We start from the raw sequence: 16,965 nt of genomic DNA on the forward strand, positions 1-16,965 counted from the left end.
AGTGACTGCCTTTTACAGCATCATGTCCGGAAGTACGTCAGGACACTACCGGAACGACCTGTTAGTCAAGTGCTGCAGGACCAATCAGGACGCCTCAGAGGCGTGGTTACTTTTCTGAACAGGGTATTTAACGGAGCTTCTTTCGTCAGCTCATTGCCCTGTCGTGGTTCTAGCTTGTTCTAGTCACTCAGTGCTTGTATTCTGCTTATCCCCTTTGGTTTTGACCCGGCTTGTATATTCTACTCTGCTTACCTCTGTATCCTTGATTCGTCTTGTCTCTCGCTCTCCTGTCTTCTGTTACCCTCGACCTCGGCTTGTCTTTGACTATTCTCTCAGTACTACTTACGTTAGTCCGGCCATTCTAGGTCCGGTATACGTATCTGGCTACTGTTTGTACGCTGCGTGTTGGATCCCTGTCCCGATCCTGACATTACGACAGGGCCAATGGATCCTGCAAGTACAAACAGTCAGCTTGCTTCTCCTGATCCTAGGTTTGAAGCCATGGATCACAGAATGGATCAGATGGCACTTGCGCTACAGGCACTATTATCTCGTGCCAATAACCCACCAGAGGAGATACGTAATACCCCTATTTCTCCTGTCAGTCCAGGTTTAGAGGTAGCCACAGTGGGTGCTTCTTCTCGCATTACCCCCCCAGTACGCTATGGTGGGGCGCCTGAGAAGTGTCGTGGTTTTTTAAACCAAATTAGTATCCACTTTGAATTGCAACCTCGCTCCTATCCTACAGATAGGGCAAAGGTAGGATTTATTATCACCCTACTTATTGAGAAGGCTCTGAGATGGGCCAATCCACTATGGGAGAACGATAACCCATTAGTATATAACTATAACGCATTTGTGGCTACTTTTAGAAGAATATTTGACCCTCCAGGTAGAAAGGTTAATGCAGCCAGATTACTGTTGCGCCTGAGACAGGAGAACCGAACACTTGTGGATTATGCACTAGAGTTCAGGTCTCTGGCGTCAGAAGTCAAGTGGAACGAGCCGGCGTATATGGATGTATTTTTGAATGGCCTATCTGATGTAATCCTTGATGAGGTTGCTACTAGAGAACTCCCTGAGAATTTAGAAGATTTAATTTCGTTCATCTCTCGTATAGATGAACGTTTAAGAGAGAGACAGAACACTCGAGAGAGGAACCGGAGACCTTCTTTTAGGTTAGCTCCCTCTTTTCCAAGTCCTGACTCCACGGTATCTTTGCTTCCTGAACCTATGCAGATAGGGTATACCCGCCTCTCTGAGGAGGAAAGACAGTACAGAAGAAGAGAGGGTTTGTGTATGTATTGTGGAGCCAAAGGTCATTTACTCTCGAACTGTTCTAACCGTCCGGGAAACGCTCGCACCTAAGTCTCTCTAGAGGACAGGCCTTGGGTGTTTCTATTTTGTCCTCTACTCCTAATTATAAAGATCACAGGCTTCTGCTACCAGTTTCCTTGACTTGGGAGAGGGAAGTAGTAAGGGCTATGGCATTGATAGATTCCGGTGCTGCGGAGAATTTTATCGACCAGGCCTTTGCGATTAAAAACAACATCCCATCCCAGCTAAGGGAGACACCCTTGGCCGTTGAGGCCATAGATGGTAGACCACTACTAGACCCTGTTATCTTTCGTGAAACCATACCCATTGATTTCAATGTTGGTATCCTACACGTGGAGAATTTATCTCTTATGCTCATTTCGTCCCCTTCCGTTCCCATAGTTCTAGGGTACCCATGGTTGAAGAAACATAACCCTATTATTGATTGGGAGTTAGGAGATACTCTCGTGGGGCCAGGGCTGCCAGGATAGGTGTTTAAGCAAGGTTTCTCCCTTAGCTAATATTAACATACCGGAGAATCCTACTCAGTTCACAGAAAGACAAATACCAGACCTTTACCTAGACTTAAAGGCAGTATTTGACAAGAAGAATGCCGATTCTTTGCCGCCACACAGGTCATTTGATTGTAAGATTAAGCTTTTACCAGGGACGATGCCTCAGAGGGGCCATGTATATCCTTTGTCTGTTCAGGAAAACTCGGTTCTAGAGGAGTATATTCGGGAGAATTTAGAAAAGGGATTCATTAGGAGGTCTTCTTCTCCGGCCGGGGCTGGGTTCTTTTTCATTAAGAAAAAGGATGGCACGCTGAGACCCTGTATCGATTACCGAGGCTTGAATAAAATAACTGTCAGAAATGCCTATCCTATCCCACTGATTACCGAGTTATTTGATCGTCTTAAGGGCTCCAAGATCTTCACCAAGTTAGATCTTAGAGGGGCATACAATTTGGTGAGAATCCAGCATGGTCACGAGTGGATGACGGCATTCAATACCCGGTATGGCCACTACGAATACACGGTTATGCCATTTGGACTTTGCAATGCTCCTGCAGTATTTCAAGATTTGATTAATGAGGTACTTAGGGAGTTTCAACATGATTGTGTTATTGTTTACCTGGACGACATACTAATACACTCTAAGGTGATTGAGACTCACCATAAACAGGTCAGAAAGGTATTACACAAACTTCTGCAACATGGTCTATACTGCAAATTGGAGAAATGCAGTTTTGATCAGTCTCAGACAGACTTTCTTGGGTACGTGATTTCTGGGGAAGGTTTTAAAATGGACCCTGAAAAACTCCAATCTATTTTAGACTGGCCTTTGCCCAAATGACTCAAGGCTATCCAGAGGTTTATTGGTTTTTCCAACTACTATAGGCGCTTCATTAAGGGATACTCCTCTATCATTGCGCCTATTACCAATATGACCAAACAAGGGGCTGATACTAAGGTCTGGTCTAAGGAGGCTCTTGTTGCTTTCAAGACTCTCAAGGAACTTTTTGCCTCGGCTCCCATTCTAGTTCATCCTGATACGACTCTGCCTTTCTTGCTCGAGGTAGATGCCTCTGAGACAGGAGTTGGGGCTGTTCTATCTCAAAGGTTTGGATGGATTTCAGTGCCATCTTGCTAGCACGAGGAGTTCACTCGATGGGAGGGGGGCTTTGGCAGCCATTTTGAGTACTTGGCACGTTAGTCTTCAAGGTTAGTTCTCAAGGCTTTTAGTAACTTCACATTTTATTAAGACTAGCTGCTACAATGTTTCATTCAGCAGGAACCTAACATTTCCTGCTGACACACAATTTCTATGAGCAAAGCATTCTTATAAGACTATGAGAGCATGAGAAAGAAATATAAGGGTATTGTCAGGGTACCGGTGGTCTCTACCTCCGAAAGAGGTAGAGACTTAGCAGTTCCTCCATCTGGACGGTCTGATGGCTTCCTTCCTCGCGGTCTATCCGGTCATGCAAAGCCGGCCGCGAGGGAGTGACTGCCTTTTACAGCATCACGTCCGGAAGTACGTCAGGACACTACCGGAACGACCTGTCAGTCAAGTGCTGCAGGACCAATCAGGACGCCTCAGAGGCGTGGTTACTTTTCTGAACAGGGTATTTAACGGAGCTTCTTTCGTCAGCTCATTGCCCTGTCGTGGTTCTAGCTTGTTCTAGTCACTCAGTGCTTGTATTCTGCTTATCCCCTTTGGTTTTGACCCGGCTTGTTTATTCTACTCTGCTTACCTCTGTATCCTTGATTCGGCTTGTCTCTCGCTCTCCTGTCTTCTGTTACCCTCGACCTCGGCTTGTCTTTGACTATTCTCTCAGTACTACTTACGTTAGTCCGGCCATTCTAGGTCCGGTATACGTATCTGGCTACTGTTTGTACGCTGCGTGTTGGATCCCTGTCCCGATCCTGACAGGTATAGATTTAAAGGGGCCTAATAATTCTACAACATATTCAATATAACTATTTCAACCTTAAGTTGTAACACATAAAGAATGTAATCAAATTCATCAAATTCACTGGAGATATGCATAAACCCAACTTAAATATTGGTTAGTTGGTAAATTTCAAATGAGACATGATTACTGGAGATGTACATAGGTGTATTCAAACTGTATACTCATATGGTAGCAGGCAGGATGTTCAATCCATTCCCCATAAGAAGGTAAGATACACGGAAAAAATATATACAGCTAGTTAGCGAAGAACACTCCTATTAATAATAATAATAATAATAATAATAATAATAATAATAATAAAAATAAATTTAAAAAAATAAATAATAAAAATAAAAAGTATGAAAATAATTATCATGAAAATGAATAAAAATAAATATAAATGAAAAAAATAATAATTAATAAATGTAGATAAACTAACATAAAGATGAATGATTAAAAAGAAACCAAAAAAGACAAAATAATATGTGTAAATGTGTGCCCTCCATATAGTATATAAGTAATTAATGACATCACATTAATTGTGAACACCAACATACATCATGACCTTAAGCAATAATACAGAACTTAGAGCACAGCTAGAATAGGATACAGCTACCTACATAGTGAAGATTGAATACCTAAAACTAGTCTCTATTATACAGGACCGGGAACACTCGAAAGGAACAAGTATGACCGCTTTCCATAGTCAAATACTAGTTAGAGTATACCCATATTCTATTTCAGATAAAAGGGGAGAAGGAGAAGCCTTCATTTAGACCTTTGGGGTGTAGAGTATTAAGTTTGTATATCCATCTGCACTCCCTTTGGCGCAGAATTTTATCAAAGTCACCCCGTCTCAGTTCGCGTTTAACCAACTCAAGACCGCAGAAGCGTATATTCTTAGATGAACCATCGTGATGTTCTTTGAGATGTCTAGAGATAGGGGTCTCTACGCGATTTTTAGTACACCTTACGTGTTCTTTAATGCGCTCCTTAAAGGGCCTAAATGTCTTCCCCACGTACATCAGTTTACAACTGCACGTGAGGAGGTAGACCACCCCTGCTGAGTTGCAGTTAAAGAAATGTGCAATCTGAAAAGATTGTTTTCCTTCGCTATCCTTAACTATTTTGAAATCCCTTAAAATGAATTTACACACTACACATCTTCCGCATTGAAAGGTACCCACTGGTATTTCTCTGTGAAGCCCATCATAAATCTTCTTGACAATTAAGACTGTGTTAGCTATTGGAAGATGTTTTTACATTACCATATTGTATTGCATACCATGTTATAGTAAATATTCATTGATTATTGTCACACATGTTACTTATTATTATTATTATTATTATTTAAATTGTCACAATAAATTGTATCTATTTTTATAACAAATTGTGATTTTATTTATATGGAATACATTTCACTTACACGATAACAATCTTTGGGATCTGAGAATTGAAATAGTGGGCAATTCTCAATTCTCAATTCTGTTTACTATCAATTCTCAATTCTGTTTACTATTATTATCCCATAAATATCCCCACAAATTGGAGGCACGGTGCTGAGATCGTTTAAGTTGAAATTATATTCCATATACAATAATATTGGTGTAATTCATGCAATTGAATCTTGATATAGAAAAGAGTTTTGTATAGAGATTAAATCAGTGTATAGAAATATGGCTGAATCTAGCGCTTCATCTCAATCAGAGAATGGGAAGAAGTTAGCGGAAATACAAGGTTTTTCCCTTAAGCATCTTATATCAGCATCTGAGGATTAAAATTGATTATCCAGAGTGGATACTCCAAATAAAAAAACAGGTTTATGATTCGATTCATGATAGATCGGCTGATTCACCTATGGTTAAATATTTTAGCAACATAGACGAAGACTCTTCAATGCAATCTGTTACCAAATCATGCCCGTTTTTCATATTGGGTTATTCAATTATGTTAAAAAAGCATAATGAGATAGAACTTAAATTGGACGAGTGTCAGAAAGACCTGGTGCTCGAACAAAGAAGGTTCAACACTTTGTCTGATGAAAATAATATCATTCAGGGTCAAAACTCTGACCTTTCAAATAGACTGGAAGGAATGAGCAAAAGGATGGATGATTATGATCAACAGATAAAACAGTTACAGATGCAGTTAGATGAATGTCAAAAGGAAAGTGAAAAATCACTGGAAAAAGACCCAGGTGATTCTTCTCAATTCCCTGAGATTCACACACCAGACCAGGTTTTCATAAAACAGTCTCTAAGAAAAGATGTGAGTAATTCTAAGAAAACACCTGTAGATTCTTGGCAATCTTGGGCAGAACAGTTTGAAAAGACTGTCCTGGCCAAACTTGAGAGGGAGATTCCAGTTCAAGGTGATAGGAATGAAAACAGACATGGTTCTGTACACTGGCAGAATTCTGATGCTGATCAGAATTGTGACAGTAAACGAGAAGCTCAGAGTGATGGGAGTGAAAGTGATTGCACTGTCCACTCTGAAGGCCATGTGACTGATATGCCATCTGCACTGTTGTACGGATCTAATTCCTCTTCAGCAGACAGATCGCATAGACGCTTACCCAGACACAGGGAAAGTAAAAGAGGTCGTAAATCAACGATGCCTGTTTATGAAACGCCAAAGGTTATTAAATTCCTTAGAGAGACTGTCCCACAATTTTCTAGAGGTTCAGGAAACATATCTGAACATCTGGAAAATTATGATAGAGCAATGAATTCATTGGGCATGTATGATGACATTCATAAGAAATGGTTCATTACATGGACCTTTGATTCAATGTGCCGTGTTTATCTAGAAAGTCTTCAAGCTATACAGTTAATGTCCTGGTCCAAGATGAAATATGCAATAATCATGGAATATGGTAAGTATAAAACCATTGCTTCTGCAAAGAAGGCGCTTTATAACTTAAGCCCCAGAGAATTTTTAATAATTCTTAAAAATGCATACTCCGTGGCCCAAAAAAACCCAGGTATGAAAACACAGACTTCAAAGATCTGTATTTTCATGCCATGCCAATAAACATACAAATGAATCTCGCAAGAGATTACGATTGTAAGTTACCATTAGAATGGCTAGTCAGTCAGTGCATGAAATTGTATACTATACACCATGCACATGACGAAAATCAGCCAAAGGTTAAGAAACATGGTGATAAAATGGTGTCCAGAGACTAAAATTCAGTTAGGTTTAGAAACCCAACAGAAAAAGAGGACCTATTTCGAGGTTTTGAAAACACCAAAACCTCAGAAACAGGAAAACGCCAGAAGCAATTCTGCAAATTCCTCTAATAACTCTGAAAAATCCAATGCCAATGAGAATAAACGCCCCTGGGTTAATAAGAACCAAGGCAATTCCCAATGGAGAAGGAATCCTCAGAGAAATGGGAGGTATGGAAACAGAAATAACCAATCTGCTTCCAATAACTCCCAACAGTCTAAGCCATCCCAGCCAAATTCTAATGGGCAAAGACAAAACGGCAATGGGGGAAATAATTTGCGTCGTCAGGTTGGTCAATTGACAGACCAGATGGGCAAATTAATGGAGGAAATGACAAAGATTAACCAAGTCTTTGCCAATAATCCTTTTTTAGGGACAGCTCCAATTGCAGAGCCACCTGTGCAACTGCAGCAGCAACAACAAGTGCCGCAGCAAATATAGCTACAGTGACTAAACAGGCTAGGCTGTCAATAGATGTAATACCTAACCCTGTTTCCTTTCCAGGTACTAACAGTCAAATAAACAATAGTTGTGTTAGGAAACCTATTGCCTATCCCGTCACTTCACTTCCGGGTGAAGGAGGCGCAACGTGTTACTCTGTTTTTTCATTTCAGCCAAAGGCTAAAGTAGCCCCAGCAGCCACTAGTTTCCAGGATCCAGCCCTGAAAGGGTTAACTGATGAGATGCCGACCACTAGTTCCCGCTTGACAGTTCAAGATAATCCTAAAAAGGATGGGCCTGTGGGAAAGACTGAGCATTCCTCAGTACAGGTAGAAACTACTGCTGTGACCGGTAATGTATGGAAAACAAGTAATCTGTTGACACATTCTAAATTCTTATGTGAATTAGAAGAACATGAAGGAAGGTACTACATGTCTGTAGAAATACAGGATTCGCTACGCCAGCCTTTCAAAGGGTTAATAGATACTGGTTCACAAGCCACAATCTTATCCAGCAGGTAATGGACTTAGCAACGGATAAGCCGAAGCTAAGAGATTTCCCCAATGCTCTGTTGAGTGTTGGAGGAAATGCACTTCATGTTATTGGCCATACCTGGTTAAAGTTTAAAATAGGTAACAAAGGGGGGGCGGGGCCTGACCGGGGAGCCGAGCAGACACGCTTTTCGAGAGCTCCCGAGTCTGGGCCCGATTTTCGGCGGAAAACGAGGGGAAACCCACCCAATCTGGACCCTCAGCACACCAAAACTGGCACTGAGACAATGGAGGTACAGAGGGGCACTTTACAGACTCACTTACCCGCTGGGAATCCGGGCTGAGACCTTGGGGCCTACAACGCACGGTGGTGAGGAGAGACGGCCGCTCTCCCAACCTACCAAACCAAGCGGCACCCGCAGCATCGGACACCTCTACCCCCCCCCTGGGACCAGTGGGGGTTATCCTGGTCCATTTAAGCAAATATCTTAAGCCAAACTTAGCTGCAACAGAAGTAAGCTGCCAAACGCACGAGACACAAAGACAAGCAGACGCACATAAAATGGCGACCACAGGCCATGCTGCAGAGCACGCTCCCACTCAGCCTCTACATGAGCGACTGGACGCACTGTTCCGCCGATTCTGGGAGAAGCTAAACAGCCGGACGGCACACCTAACCCCGCAACATGGAGAAGAGGTGAGGCGGTCTCAGACAGAGAGGCAGGGCAGGCTGGCCCCGAGAAAAGCCGCTGTGCACCGACATGCGGCCCACCCATCCAGGCAGGGGAACAGAAGGAGACCCCCTCCTATACACCGGCCACACCGCAGGAGAGCCGCCCGCCGCTGGCGGCGGTCTACCACCTAGGCCCTCCGCAGCGCCCGTCATGGGAAAGACCCGGCCCCGAGTGGCAACCGAGTCCGTGGCCACATGGTACGTACCCCAATTGCTGCCAGGAAAGAAGGAGAAGCCCCCTGCCGCAATCACCTCCACTCCCCGCTGACCCACCTGAAATCAATGCCGGAATCCAGGACCAGAGAGATCCCGAACGGCCGACACGCGCCCGATCGCAATAAAAGAGCCTTCAGAGCGGGCATAGGGTGAGGCAAGCTGGACTTATACAGGCCCCGGCCTGCAACTAACAACTCAGCCCAAAACGCAGAGACTAACCTTATACCGAACTGAACTATAGAACTTATTGTATGCCTCCTTTCGTGGTAATCAGACCAAACCGCAGTACAGTGTAAATGTATGCTCTTGGTAAACTCACACAGCCATATATATTCAGTCCTAAACACAGCCACCACTGTATGCACGCTTAGCGTAACTACCTCCTTACAGTAAGTCTTACCTCCTGATGAATAACCAGATAGTTACCTAGCTTGCAATATTCTCGAATGTTCAACCTGACGATTTAATCGCCTAAAGCATGTCTACGTTGTTTATTTTATATTGTACGTTTATGCCTTATAATCCCCTACAGCACTCATTAGGCATGTGTTTAGACCACCTGTTCCCATTTAATCTTACTTAGCTTAATGCATTTGCCTTGCACTATCCTCGTTCTTTGACTCTTGTGTTTCCTTAAATTGTTAGCTTACTATTTACCCATGTGTCACCAGATGTCTGTCTATCATAACTTAGCAAGTTACCAACCGGATCTTATGGTCCATAGCTTGTATTTTCACCTAAAGTTTAGCAACAAAAAATATAAAAAAATGAGGCATCGCACTTCTGGAAATGTAATCTAATTTTGCGTATTGATGTATCAACCCTATACTGTAAATCACTCAAACGTTTCCTCCAATTTCTCTTCTGTACCCCATATTATATGCCTCTAATAAAAGAAAGATTGACAAAAAAAAAAAAAAAAATAGGTAACAAAACCTTTAGACACCCGGTGATAGTGGTAGATCTCCCCTATAACCGACTGATTCTGGGTATAGACATACACAGAAAACTTAACACAATTATTGACTGTGTGAATGGAATTGTATGGTCACAAGCTAAGGTTCCTATCAGGGGCGGACTGACAACTCATCGGGCCCCTGGGCAATAGGAGATCATGGGGCCCCCGTCTACCCACCAACTTGCAAGAGACACAAATATACATCACGCACACATGCATGTGTTACAGAAAGAGTTGTAATGTGGGGGGGGGGAAGGCTTCAGTAGGGGACAGGAGTTGTAGTGTGTGGGACTGGGGCTCTAATGGGCAACATGGGCTCTAATGGGTAAAAAGGTGCTGTAGAGGGGGTATAGGGGTTCTAATTTCAGATAGAGACTGTAGTGTTGGGTGTTTGTGGGGGACAGGGGCTGTAGTGGGGTCGTTTTTAGGTCCCCAGCCCCCCTTTCCTCCCATTAAAAAGTTATTTTATTCACGTTTTTGACCTAAATTAGAGTGGGTGCTGGTGCAAGATTTTTTTTCGGTCCACCTATCGTAAGGATGGAAAAAAAGGTAGATCCCCATCTTTCGTACAACTACCATAATACTTTGCCAGATGGGTATCTACCATTTCCCCATCCTTGCAAGGTTGAACTTGCCCTGAGCAGTGTATGTATGTTTGACTGTAAGCATGTTTTGAATGGAGTATGTGTGTGAATGTAGGGGTGTATTTGTGTATACTGTTTGCCTTAGAATGTAGGGGTGTGTCTGGATGTATTGTTGATATTTGAATGCAGGGGTGTATTTGCTTGAACAGATACACAGGTGCAGACTCACAGATACATACATACACCAACACATATACAGATACACAGACACACATTGACATCCAAATTTACAGACACACACACTAACACACAGACAGATATACAGATACACAGACACACACTAACATGCATAAATATACACACACCCACACACATACAAACAGATACAGACACACACATACAGATATACACACACTAACATACATGCAGATACACAGACAGATATACACACACACTAACACACATACAGATATACACACACTAACACACATACAGATACAGATATACACACACTAACACACATACAGATACAGATATACACACACTAACACACATACAGATACAGATATACACACACTAACACACATACAGATACAGATATACACACACTAACACAGATACAGATATACACACACTAACATAGAAAGATACAGACACACTAACACACATACAGTTATACACACACTAACATATATACAGATAACATGCACACACAGATCACATTACATATTTAACCACCCCCCTGCTTACATACCTTTTTGGTTCAGAAAAGGTGGCTGAGTGTGATGGGAGTCTGGCTCCCTCCTTTCTCAGCTTGTTGGTAAGCAGGGAGAGGGAAACTCCCTGCACCGCGGCATTACGCAGGGCTCCTGATCATTGAAGATTACGGGTGGCCCGTGCAGGCGGCGCATGTCGATGGGCATGTGTGACGTCGACATTGTGCGCCCACGCGCACAGGGATGACATACTCCTCTGCTCCCTCGGACCCTAGCTCCACCTCTGGTAAGCACTGCTGGTCCCGAGGAAGGCATTTGACTCAAGTGGTCGGCGCAAATTGTGTTGTGTGTCAAAGACACACACAAAGTGGCGGGCCCCCTACCTCGGCCGGGCCCTCTGACCATGTCCGAAGTGCCCGACCGGTCAGTCTGCCCCAGGTTCCTATAACCTATGAGAAATCACATGTACAATCTGATCGTAACTGCCATGTAATAGAAGAAAGACCTGACTCGATAGAGGTACATTTTAGGAATAGTCAGTCACCTGACGTGACTATCCTGCAGGTGAATGACGCAATCGCACTTGTAGATGAACACTCCGTAAGAATTGCTCCAGAGAGGATCCAGAATGTCTCTCTGGAAGGTGATGTTTTAACCATTTCTCTCCACAGGGACTATTTTGAATCTATAGATCTGGCAGGTCATGCTTAATTCCTTGCCAGAATTGAAAGGGTTAATGATAACTTATTTTTTCCTATTCAGATAAATGACTTAGGAAGAAATAGGAATGCAAAGCTGGACTTAAAGAGTGAGAACAGCTATATTAGCAGAAGTCTGTTAAAGCAGATCGCTAATCCTAAAATGATCAGGTACGCTTCCCCACATGACAGGTGGATCCAGAACCTGGATGGTGAATCAGAGAGTCACAATGTGATAGCAAAATGTTTACTATCTATTTCTATTGGAAATAAGACAGTTAAAGATTTATTCCTAGTGATAGACGAACCTCGCTATCAGGTTTACATTGGCAATGATGTCATACATCGCTTTGCCATACACCTTGACCTGATTAATTCCAACTTGTGGACAAGGTTAAAAGGTAATCCTTGTGGATACCTACACAAGGAAACCGTCCTGAAATCAGGACAAATACTCCCATATGTGGTAAGTATCCAAGTGCCTGATGACATAACCATTCCACAAGGGACAAGTAACTTTCTTTTACCCCTACAGGTCAAGGAGGGTCAGAGATTAGAAAACTCTGATGCCCTAATCTGTTTATCCAACAGGATACAACAATTAGGGATGGTGGTAACGCATACACCAATGGTAAGTATTGGTAAGAATCCCACCTATATAATGGTCAACAATGTTACCCCCAATAGTGTTACTTTACCAAAAGGAACGTTATTAGGTCTAGCATTGGATGCTGAATACTATACATTTGTTTTCCAAAACCAAATTATAGGCCTCATCCCTGAAGCATACTTAACTGAGGATGAAATTGTCGATCAAATATTCCATTCCTCCCCAGAAGGATTATTCAGTATCCTATCTGTATATCCCTTCAATGTCGAAGACGGCTCGTGTTAAATCGAAGAAGCATCAATCACCTTCGATCATCCGCTCAATGAGCAGGAATCACAAGAGTATCACGACCAAAGAGAAAAGGTAAGTCAACACCTAACTGACCTAACTTCTAGGCTTGAAGAAGCTTATGAGATAGGCCAGCCTGAAATCTTTCCAGGATTTCAGGAAAGGCTTGAAGAGCAAATATCTTTAGCTGATAGTTGCTCCAACGATGCTGAGCGACAGCAGCTAAAGAAAATCCTTTTGGAATTCCAAGATATTTTTGCCAAAGATTCCTACGACTGTGGGTTAACTAACCTCCACGTAGCCAGAATACAAACTGATCCAAATTTACCACCTGTATTTATCAAACAATATAGACTCCCATTAGCATCATATGATGGTCTACAAGACATTATTCAGAATTTAAAGGAAAGGGGCATTATATGTCCGGCGCACAGTTCGTATAATAATCTGATCTTGGGGATTCTGAAACCTAATGGACAATGGCGTTTATGCGCTGACTTACGACAGCTAAATAAACGCATCTATATGTCTGGTTGGCCAGTGCCATACATAGACCAATGTTTGGTACAAATGCAGGGATCCAAAATATTCACTGCCATTGACTGTGCGCAGGGATATTGGACTGTACCAGTCCATAATGAAGACCAATACAAATTGGCCTTCACATTTGGAAAGCAGCAGTATACCTGGACCCGTATGCCCTTCGGTTACATAAACTCTGGTCATGAATTCGCTGTGTTCATGCATAAAGCTATGCCTGACGCACTCGAGAGAGGAACGTTATCATATGTCGACGATGTCTTGCTGAAAAGCACTTCCTTTGATAGGCATATCATAGAGATTAGACATGTTCTCACTCAGTTAAGAGAGGCAGGGATTAAACTGTCTTTACAAAAGGCGCAATGGTGTCGCACCCATGTCAATTTCCTCGGACATGAGGTAACTTCTGAAGGATTAATTCCCCAGAGGAAGAAGGTTGAAGCTGTAATAAAGGCTAAAACACCTTCAAACATCAGGGAATTAAGATCGTTCCTTGGTATGATTAATTACTCCCGTAAGTTTATAGATAACTATGCAGAAATAACAAAACCACTCTTACACCTGCTTAAAAAGGAAACTACCTGGAACTGGGGGGAGCTTCAGGACGTAGCGGTAAGTGAACTGAGGAGGAAGCTCACTCAGGCACCCTGTTTAGCATACCCAGAGGGGGGTAAACCCTTCAATCTGGAGACAGGATATACCGATTTAAGCATAAGTGCTGTTCTGTATCAGAAGCAGGACAGTTTAAACAAAGTTATTGCATATGCTATCAAGACTTTGTCACCTGTTGAAGTTAAATTCAACACGTTTGAGAAGGTGTTATTGTCGACTGTCTGGGCACTACAAAATTTTCGTAGCTATATCCATGGTGAAAGAATAATTGTAGAAACAGCTCACCAACATCTACAGTATCTGCAGAGTGAAAGAATTAGAGACGGTAATCTCTCTAACAGTCGGATTACTGCATGGACTCTATCCTTACAGGGATGGCCGTTAGAAGTCCGTTATAAACACAATAAGAGATGCCCAGTTGCCCAAGGTTTAGCAGAATTACATGACTGTACTGCTCCATCTCTGGATGATAAGGACACCGGAGATGACTTCCTAGAAGAGCAATTGCTATCCCCTTATAAAGTTTATGACGAGGAATACTGTCGACCACTACCGTGGGTATACATTGATGGTTGTTCATATTACCATGTTGCTGGTGCTGAACGGAAGTTAGTTGCAGGTATCGGAATCGCCTGGATAGGTGATTATCCCAATGTATCTATAGGATACAATATTGGTCCCAAAAGCAGTGAGATAGCCGAACTCTGTGCAGTATATAAGACCATCCAAATGGCAATAGCATATGGTATCAAAGAATTTGTTATCATAACTGATTCCAACTATGTTTGCAACAGTTTCGTCGAATATCTGCCTAGCTGGAAACGTAACCAAATGCTGAAAAGCAATAAAAACCTGTTAAACATGGGAAATTGTTTTGTAAAATCGATGAGTTGGTTAAGGAACATGGTTTAACCATATATTGGAAGAAAACCAAAGGCCATTCTAAAATAGAAGGTATTGACAAGGATGGTAATGACTTAGCCGATTCACTGGCAAAACAAGCAGCCATCAATGGTGAAACCCAAAACATTGATGATCTTATGGGTTCAATTCACGTTGAAGCCATAACTAGACAACAGGCTAGAGATAATGCCAAATTAAACGTCGTGCAATGGAGTCAAGAGGCTCCTAGTGAGGACCTGATTACCAGTCAGAATGATCCTGTCATAGGCATATTCTATAGACATATAGAAGACCCTACTGTCAATCCCATCACAGATGAGGATTGTAAAGATAATGAAGATTTACGAATCTTGATGAGATATAAAGTCCAATTTAGTATCATGGATGGGTTGCTGGTCAGAACTTCTAAACATGGTATTCAAAAATGGGTAGTTCCAACTGTATACCGAGGGTTAATGCTCCAACACGCACATGATTTACCTACATCTGGGCATCGTGGTGATAAGATCACATATGAGATATTGCATGATTATGCATATTGGCCACACATGTTAAGAGATGTTAAGCCATACTGACAGGGATGCTTGATTTGTCCGCAATACCAACCCATTGTGCACCACTTCAGAAGAGGGGGGTGTCATTACCCTGGTCTGATATTCAAATTGACTTTATAGGTCCTGTAACAAGATCTTCAAGAGGTAACAAATACATGTTAACCGTTACATGTATGTACACAATGGGGATAGAATGTTTGCCTTGTAAAGAGAACACGAGTACCGTGTGCGCCACTTTGTTGATTAACCATGTCTTTTCCAGGTTCAGTCTGCTTCAAAGAATTGAGTCAGACAGAGGTAGTCATTTTACCAGCGAAGTAATGGCTAAGATGTGGAACATTCTAGGTGTTAAACGAAAGCTACATATTGCATACCGCGCTGTGTCTAGCGGGGGGGGAGGGGTAGAGCGATATAACCAGTCTATCGTTAATATTCTGAAGAAGTATGTTAAGGAGTCTGGTAAAGACTAGGACATTAAATTGCCCCTAGTTTTAATGGCGATTAGAGCTACACCTAGCACTGCTACCAAATTGTCACCTTTTGAATTGATGACAGGAAGAAAGATGGTTTTACCACAGCATTTACTATATCGTACTTCGGATCATAACTTGCTCAATGCTGCCACTACGCATCAGTATATCGAAGATTTGCGCAAGCATTTACAGCATGCGTTTGCTTTTGCCCAAAATAATCTAGAAAAAGCAGCGACAGGGGTTAAGACCTATTACGATTTAAAAACCACGAAAAAGGAATTTGAGATAACAGATCAAGTCTATCTGTATAACTTTGCGCAAAATCAAGTCAAGGAAAATAAATTTTTACCTTCTTGGAAAGGGCCATATGTCATCATTGACAAAATTTCCCCAGTAGCGTACAAGATAAAAATTCCTAAGGATGGTGACTTTATTGAAAAGTGGGTTCACAGTTAACCAGTTGCGTGCTTGTCATCCTAAATCTCAATTAAGGATTGTAGGTGTGGATTCGGATGCAGAAGGGTGAACGACTAACCTGGATGAATGCTTGATTCACGTGGTATCGTATGATATGAAATGTTGTGATGTGCCATGATCTACATTTTCTAAGCAGGTTACTAACTTGTTTAACTGCTATAGGCATATTGCTAAGGAGTCAGTAATAAATGTAGTGAGGGATGAAGTTATAAAAATAGAATTAGAGAGAATACATATATAATGATCGTAATAATGTGTTGTCCTAGGCCAAATGATGTCACACTGTTATAAATTTGTATGCTTAACGAACCTTGAATCATTAGTAGATAATTCTGAAACGAGTTCCTGATCCGTGACTGTCGAAAGATGTCCAAGAAGGATGTGGCGTGTTTCTGGATCGTACTGCTCCTGTGCAAGAGCTACGGACCAACCCGATCGCAGAGATGGGACCATCCTCCGGCATCCTCATTCAAGAGACACCAGGGTTCATCTTGACAGAGAAGAGGATCCTGACCCGACGTGTGTTCGTCAGCTTGGACTCCAAGATTTCCATCGAGAAGGCATACAACATTTCATCGATGCAGCTTCCTGAGTTACAGACTTGGTACCCGATGCACCTCCAAAGAGCACAGGACCGTGTGCATCTGGAGCAAGCCCGGAAACCA

The sequence above is a fragment of the Pelobates fuscus genome, chromosome 2 (genome assembly GCF_036172605.1).
Source record: "Pelobates fuscus isolate aPelFus1 chromosome 2, aPelFus1.pri, whole genome shotgun sequence".
Classification (NCBI taxonomy): domain Eukaryota; kingdom Metazoa; phylum Chordata; class Amphibia; order Anura; family Pelobatidae; genus Pelobates; species Pelobates fuscus.